Source organism: Carcharodon carcharias, chromosome 3 (assembly GCF_017639515.1).
Source record: "Carcharodon carcharias isolate sCarCar2 chromosome 3, sCarCar2.pri, whole genome shotgun sequence".
Taxonomy (NCBI): domain Eukaryota; kingdom Metazoa; phylum Chordata; class Chondrichthyes; order Lamniformes; family Lamnidae; genus Carcharodon; species Carcharodon carcharias.
Genome location: NC_054469.1, coordinates 163,607,426 through 163,615,946, shown reverse-complemented (window position 1 = coordinate 163,615,946; position 8,521 = coordinate 163,607,426).

Here is an 8,521-nt window from a genome sequence, read left to right as displayed (position 1 = left end):
TCTCCTCCCACAGGTCACCCCCTGGAAGCTGCAATGGGACACCTGGCCTCCCCTCCCTTCTGCCCCTCACTTCCTCCTCAGAGGAGATGTCTCCAGCGGAGACAACAGCCCCCATTACCAGGGTAAGGGAAAGCTTTCTGATACCTGGAAGGGCTCACACGTCCAAATCCTCAGGTGGGTTTGGAGACAGCAATGAGTTTTGAAATGAAGCCTGGAAATGCTAAGACTGAAGCCCCGAACCGAGATGAAGCTGCCAAGTACCGAGAAGCAACCAGCAGCAAACTGTCTCCAAAACTCCTCACTACTCACACTGGCAATGCTGCTGACCCTTTTTTATCCCGGCTGTGGATGAGATTTTGCAAATTGTGGGCTGCCTGTTTTGCCCGTGTGATGAGCGAGAAGCTCAATTCAGTTGTTCGGGGCCTTAACTGGCCTCTTAATTAATGGTGGGCGCAGCTCCGCCTCCCACACGTGCCCTCCCAACCGAAACATTGCGTGAGTGCTCAATGACATTGGGACACATGCCCGCTCAATGAGTGGAAAATTCTGCCCAAAAACCTGAAAAATCGGATTGGCCTGGATGAATAGTGCTTAGAATGCTTTGGGGATAGTTTCTTAGAGCAGCAATTTCTGGAACCAACCAGAGAGCATGTTACATAGGACCTGGCATTGTGTAACATGGCAGGGTTAATTAATGACCTCAGAGTAAAGGCACCCCTAAGTAGCAGCGACCACAACATGATTGATTTTTACATCCAGTTTGAAAGGGAGAAGAGTGGGTCTAAGACTAGTATCTTAAATTTAAATAGGGCAACTATGTGGGGGTTAAAGCTGAGCTAGCTGAAGTGAACTGGGAAACTACGCTAGAGGGTAGATCAATAGAGAGGCAGTGGCAGACATTTAAAGGGACATTTCAGAGTATTCAGAATAAGTACTTCCTATTATAAAGAAAAATTCTAAGGGGATGACCCACCATCTGTGGTTAACTAAAGAAGTTAAGGAAAGCATCAAACTTAAGGAAAAAGCATACAACTCCGCAAAGGTGAGTGGCAGGACAGATGGTTGGTCAGAATACAAAGAAATGTGAAAACAGATAGCAAGAGTTTCTATGGGTATTTAAAAAGGAAAAGAGTAAGGAAAGTGAGTTTTGGCCCTCTAGAGATGTTAGTGGGGAGTTAACAGTAGATAATAAGGAAATGACGGAAGAAATGAACAAATATTTTGCTTCACTATAGAGAATATAAAAACATTCCAGTAATAGCTGCAAATCAGGAGGTGAATGGAAAAGAGGAACTTGGTGAAATTGAAATCACTAGGGAAATGCTACTGAACAAACTGATGGAGCTGCAGGCTGGCAAGTCTCTGAGACCTGATGGACTACATCCTAGGGTCTTAAAAGGGATGGCTAATGAGGTGGTCAATGCACTGGTGCTAATTTGCTAGATTCTGCAAAAAGTTTTTCCAGTGACTTCCAATACTGTACGGCCAATGTTACAACTAAGAATAAGCATTTTATTCAGAACATTTTTGCATAAATTTCTTGTATATTGATTCAAAAATATCTGATTTAATGATTTATATATTTTGGAAATAATACTTTTAGTTTTAGGATTGAAGTTTTAAATATAAGATAATGGAAGCGCCTGGTTTGGGGAGGTTGGTAAACAGTCCTAAAATATTTGCAATTCAAAAGATAGCTTATGTTATTCAACAAGGTCAGAATTGGAAGTGAGGGTAAAAACCAAAAAAAAAAGCATTAAACAATGGGCGGCCAATTTCTGAGCCTTGCTGGAGACAAGAGCCATAATTTTCCAGCCCTTCAAGCCAGCGGGATCTTCTGGTCCCACCGAAGCTAACAGACATTTGAATGGCCCACCTCATTCGCCATGGGACAACATGCCATGGTGGGGCTGGAAAATCCCAGCCAAGATGTCAACAGTTGTCTTCATAAGGGGTTTAAATTATTCATAGTTTCCCAGAACAAAAGGAAGCTTTAATAATAGGAAATAATGCGTATGAATCTCTCTCTGTGACATCCCAGGGTGCCACATTGCCATGGAGACAGATTGCAAGGAGGTTTTTTTTTGGTTTTGGTTATGTGTGTGATTCCTCACTAGTTTGACTAGGTTTACAAACTGGGCAGTTACTCAGAACTGCTATCTGTGCGTAGGCTAAGCAGCTGCAGAGTTCTAATGGTTGCATCAAGCATACTGGATCAGAATTCTTAATTACAGCCAAGCATTGCAAAAGAAAAGTGTACCGCAGGCTGTAAAAAGGATAGCCATATCCTTTAATAGCAAAGATAAACAGTTGGAACCTGGGAATTGCTTTGAGATAGCAGAGAGAAATCTACTAGGAGTTGTAGAACAGCAGCAAAAGGCTATCTGACACAAGGGTGTTTTTTGATGTGGAGTCACTAAGCAAAGGTGCAGTGAGGACCATGCTTGAGATGAGGTGTCCATAATCATAAAGCGCTTAAGGAGTGGTGAACGGTTGCCTGGCCAGATGCTAGTGGAAAGACCCCAAGACATCTCATACCTTGGAGAATAGCAGGAACACTAAGGAAAATCAAAGTGAATTCCTGAAAGCTATAGCACACCTTGGCTTGGTCCCAGGGAAAATGAAGGAATCCTCAAGATCCTGTAAAATATAGGGGAACTCTTGGGTGGAAATAAAAACAGAACAGGTATTGTCCTGTTGAGATTTTCAGCTTTAAAGAAAAAGTGCTTATGAAATATCATGTTACATTAGTAATAGTTGCTTTGTTGAACTCTTGTATTGTAAAAGTTCTTTCATTTAAAACGTGAAGCCTTGTGATTTTTAGTTCTTTCAGTTAATACCTGAGAGTTCAAATTTCTTTTTAAAAGTACTGGTCTCCACCAAGATCATAACAATATTAACAGTTATTTATATGGGTACAAATCGAAAATTTCAACTCAAACAGGTTCACAAACTTATGTGAATAATTTGATTAGCTTATTTCTCTTGGGTGTTCCTTCTCATTAATACCAGTCGATTTTGACAGGTGAGTGGGCAAATACATGGTAGATGCAGTATCACGTGGATAGGTGTGATGTTATCCACTCCAGTAGGAAAAACAGAACGGCAGAGTATTATTTAAATGGTGATAGATTGGGAAATGTTGCTCTATAAATAGACCTGGTCATCCTTGTACACCAATCACTGAAAGCAAATATGCAGGTGCAGCAAGCAGTTAAGAAGGCAAATGGCATATTGGCCTTCAATGCGAGAGGATCTGAGTAATGCAGCAAGGGTGTCTTACTGCAGCTGTACAGGGCCTTGATGAGATCACACCTGGAGTATTGTGTACAGTTTTGTCTTGTTCCCTAAGAAAATATATACTTGCTATATAGGGAGCACAGCAAAGGCTTACCAGACTGATTACTGGGATGGTAGGTTTGTCATATGAGGAGAGACTAGGTCAACTAGGCCTATATTCACTGGAGTTTAGAAGAATGAGAGGGGATCTCATTGAAGCATGTAAAATTTTGACAGGGCTGGACAGACTGGATGCAGGGTTGATGATGAACAAGGGGTCACATTCCTAAGATACGGCATAGGCCATTTAGGACTGAGGACAAACTTCTTCACTCAGAGGGTGGTGAACCTTGGAATTTTCTATCACAGAGGGCTGTGGAGGCAAAGTCACTGAATATGTTTAAGAAGGAAATAAATAGATTTCTAGACTCTAAAGGAGTCAAGGGGTGTGGCGAGAGAGCAGTAGTATAGCATTGAGACGGATGATCAGCCATGATCACTTTGAATGGCGGAACAGGCTCAAAGGGCTGAATGACCTACTCCTGCTCCGATTTTCTACGTTTCTATGTTTCCATGAATCAGGCTACTCGTAATGAATTCACATTTAATCAATTGCATATTTATTTGCTAACTTAGTTAATAAGTCCTCATTTAAGCCAGTTTTATGTTTTTACCCTTTGACATCCTTAAATTAATGATCTTTTTGAGGCATGGTGTCTCTAGGCACATACGAATCTTCCTGTCTGCATTTTAGAATACTGCCAAGTGTAGAATAGGCCTTGGGCTCTCTCCTTAATAGTGTGAGTCTCTGATGCTTGAAACACTATGCATCCCTGTTGCCTATTATTAAATTATAAGCACCATTGAATACATGATGATTATGACTACTCCAGTACAATTCAAGGACTGAAAATCTGCAGCTGTTACAATAAATTCTCACTATAATTTCAGCAGGAGCCAGTCGGAACAGCGAAAAGCTTGGCCAGGATCCAGAAGAACCAAGTCCTAGCCTTGCATCATGGATTCCTATGTGGCTTGTTGAGCATGAAGGCTCCACCAGCCCTATGAGGTTATCAATGTAAGGGAGAAGGGGACACCCTAAATCAGGAGTCCCTTTGCCCTGCCCTTCATTCAGGACCTGGAAGAGTGTAGCCAAAGTATAACTGGTCCCATCGAACATCCCTAATACTGGCAATTATAGGGCTTATTTGGGTTTCCAGTCAGAAATTGGTGCCAGGATCTCTGTAGAGCAGGGAAAATCTTTAAATGGCCTCCTGACATGGAGGAATTCTTATTCTCTTTTCAGGTTGGGCTAGTTTCAACCAGTGTATTTGGCCTCTTTGAGAACGATCTCTGCAAAAATGTTCTCCTCCCCCAAACCATTCAGCGCCTGTTCCATTCAGTTTGTCACCCACTTCCTGCAAAGTTCAATAATCTCAGTGGCAGAGGCCAGAAGTGGGTACATACTGTCACTTATGCCAGCACACACCAGCCTAAGGATTTTCAACTCCTCAATCTTGAAGTACTGGCGCATAAGCTAGCGGATAAGAGTATCAATCAACACCAAGTTAGCATCTGTTAAAAATCTTTCCTTTCCAATAACTAGCTGAAAAGAAAATTACTTTAAAATTATGCTAAGCGAGTACGAGGGTGTGAATACTTATAATATTTGAATGAAATCCCTATGAATATTATTTTACCCACATTAAGGTTTTTTTTTAAATATTCACAGTATAATTTGAAGGCCCTAGTGATTAATAAAAGCTGCATCGGGCTGATCCAACAGCTGCTCTATGTTAAATCTTTGAGTATGAAATTCCGGATAAGCTTTCTGAAACACATGGTTCTCATTGGCTTATGTCTATATAAGAATTAGTTCTTAAAATGACAGTGCCCTGTACTTTAAAGACAAGGAATATGAAGCATTCTTTTGGAAAAACTCTCATGGTGAAACTTTAAAATGATTAATGATTTTATTATCCCTTTAATGCCTATGGTTTTATTAGTCATACTATAAGTGGTATGACTGCCACTGAAAAAATTCCAGACATATATGTAAAACTGCACTGACACCATTGCTAGTGGGACAAACATCAATTTACCCAATTAATAAAGAACAGTTTGGAATAGTTTTACTTCCTGATGTTTCACAACTATTATTCCACCAGTGTATTTCATAATACAACAAAATTCTACTGTTTCCCAGTCTTCAGTCAAAATATTAATGTAGAATGTTCTTTTAAATTAGGATAAGATGATTTGCAACATGCATTCAGTGTTTAAATGTAAGAACTAATTAATGGCTTAACTGATTATTTGTGGTTAATTGTATAAATAACTTTTAAATTTGCATTAAATTGTATAAATATTTTATATTTTTTCATGGGAGCTGGGCATCACTGGCTAGACCAAGGTTTATTGCTAATTACTCCCTAATTGTCCTTGAGAAGCTGGTGATGGTGAACTTCGTTCTTGAATCCCTGCAGTCCATACGGTGCAGGGAGGGAGTTCAGCGACGGTGAAGGAAGGGTGATATAGTCCCAAGGCAGGATGGTGTGTGACCTGGAGGGAAACTTGCAGGTGGTGGTGCTCCTGTGCATCTGCTGCTTCCAGGTGGCAGAGGTCACAGGTTTGGAATGTGCTGCCAAAGGAGCATTGCTGAGTTGCTGCAGTGCAACTTGTAGATGGAATGAATGTTTAAGGTGGTGGATAGGAAGCCAATCAAATGGGTTGCTTTGTCCTCATTGGTGTAGAGCTTCTTGAATGTTTTTGGAGCTGTACTCATGTTGGGAAATGGAAAGCATTCCATCCCACTCCTGACTTGTGCCATGTAGATGGAGGACAGACTTTAGAGAGTCACGAGATGAGTTATGAGCTGCAGAATTCCCAGCCCCTGACCTGCTCTTGTGGCCACAATATTTATATCACCAGCCTGTTAATTTTCTGTGATCAATGGTCATCCCAGGATTTTGATGGTGAGGGATTCAGCAATGGTAATGTCTTGAAAGTCAAGGGCAGATGATTAGATTCACTTTGGTTGGAGGTGGTCATTGTCTGGTACTTGTGGGGTGTGAATGTTACTTGCCCCTTATCAACTCAAGCCTGAATGTTGTCCAAGTCTTACTGCACATGGGCATGGGTCCTTGTATTTGAGGAGTTGTAAGTGGTTCTGAACACAATGTAATCATCACTGAACATCTCCACTCCTGATCTTATGTTGAGGGAAGATCATGGATGAGGCAGCAAAAGATCTTTTCTTATGTTTCAGTAAAGCAGCTTGGAATTTTTTTAATGTTATCCTACATAAATACGAATTGCTAAAAATATGAAAATTTAACTTTTTATTGATTAACTTTACAGAGAAATTGAAAATAATTTTAAAATGAGGTTCTTCTGAACTTGGAGAATGGTCAGTTAATTTCTTAATTCGTACACAACTGATTTAGAACAAAAAGTCAATTTCATATTTTATCACATATTACTGTCACTCTTTGATTATCAGTTGTGAAGTGTGTGCATTTGAAAAAAAAACTACATTTAATATCTAGCAGAACTCGAAGAATGAGGAGGAAATGGTTCCTGCACTAATGATTTTATCGGCCCATTGGCGTTGGGTGTGTTTGGCGGCCGGTGCAGACAATATGGCAAGAAGGCCAAAAATAGGTTTCACAGCATCGTGAAACCAGTTTGCGATCATCTGCTCAGCCCATCAATGGTGGGCCACATTTTCCGCCATCAGATTTTGGGAAACTCATTGTAATACATCTGCATATCATTATAAGGCTAGCCCACTGGATTCATCCCCTCCCTGACTGGATCACCTGCCCACATTGGACTGACTGCTGTTTCGCAATGGCATATAAAAGATGTGTGCTTGGCGGGCTGCACTTTGAGGGGAAATTGGAGGTGAGTGCACAGTAATCTTGTGGAGTGCTCGCGAGGGACACCTGTTGGACTTCAAGGATGAGACGCGTTGCTGGGGGGTGGGGGTGGGGTGCAAATGCTGCCCTGCGGTCGAGGTGATTTTGTAGTGGGGGGAATGTTTGAAGGTAGTGCACAAACATGTGCGGGAGGGGGTGAGGGAGGGTGATGGGTGAGGGAAGCAGCCACGCATTAGGGAAACCTTGTATAAAGCGACCATTCCTCTGCAACTGAGACAGTTCGGATGCAGCCACATTGATATTATTGGAGTTGGGCTTCTAACTTATCTGCCCAATCAAGTAACACAGAGGCATCAAAGTCCCACCAAGTTTCATCCCTCGGACACAGACTGCAAACTAATGAGCATTTTAGTGGACTGCAGAACAGTTGGATGACTGGGCACATTGTACAATCTCCTTGCTAAAGCTGGCCATGGAGCTGTCACTGGTGGAGGCACTCAAAGCCCCACGCAATATCATTATCCAAGTTTGGACCAGTCTCCCCCATGGTTCAAGTTAATAATGCAGCCTTGCAGCATGGGTTAAGAGAATGCCTGCGCCTGAGCTGAGAGCACAGCATGCAGTCCAGTGGGCAAAGAAGCCACCAATTGATTAGGTAGAGTTGGGTGGAGGTGGGTGAGGTTTTGGACAGCCATGCAGTGCACTAATCTCTGGCCATCCACTTGGTGGCCAACGCTCACTGGGATGCATTAAGGGGCCTTCAGACTTAATCAAAAGAGGTTCCTAGTATACCCATGCTAGCCCACACATCTCCCTGTTTCATCCTGCAGGAGGAGTACTTCAGGATCAAGGAGACTGGTGAACTAGCTATATGCCTCATGGCATCCAGGGAGTAAAAATGACTGAGAAGAGAGCAACTGAGGTGCCTGGCTGCACAGAGAGGAGCAGCAAATTCTGGAAGAATGGGTGGCTGGGGCACCCGCACACGCTTCCAACAAACCACAACAAGCTGGCGCTGGTCAGCGCCTAGCAATGCTCAGGGTCTATAGATGCTGCCTTTCATTCCTGCAGATGACAAAGAACCAGTGTCACTGAAGTCTGTTCATGTCAAGGGAACTGGCTGGTCACATCTGCCAGCTACTGCAGGATTTGGTGGCACATGGATATGGAGGGCATCCACTGCCAACGGCTGTAACAGTGACTGTGGTGCTCAATTTCTATGCCAGTGACTCCTTTCAGGGCTCCATAGGTGACCTCTGTGGGATATTACAAGCCTCCATCCACAAATGCACCCATGAAGTCATGGATGCCATCTTTGTGAGGGCACCCAACTTTGTGCATTTTGCCCAGGGCTAGGCTAG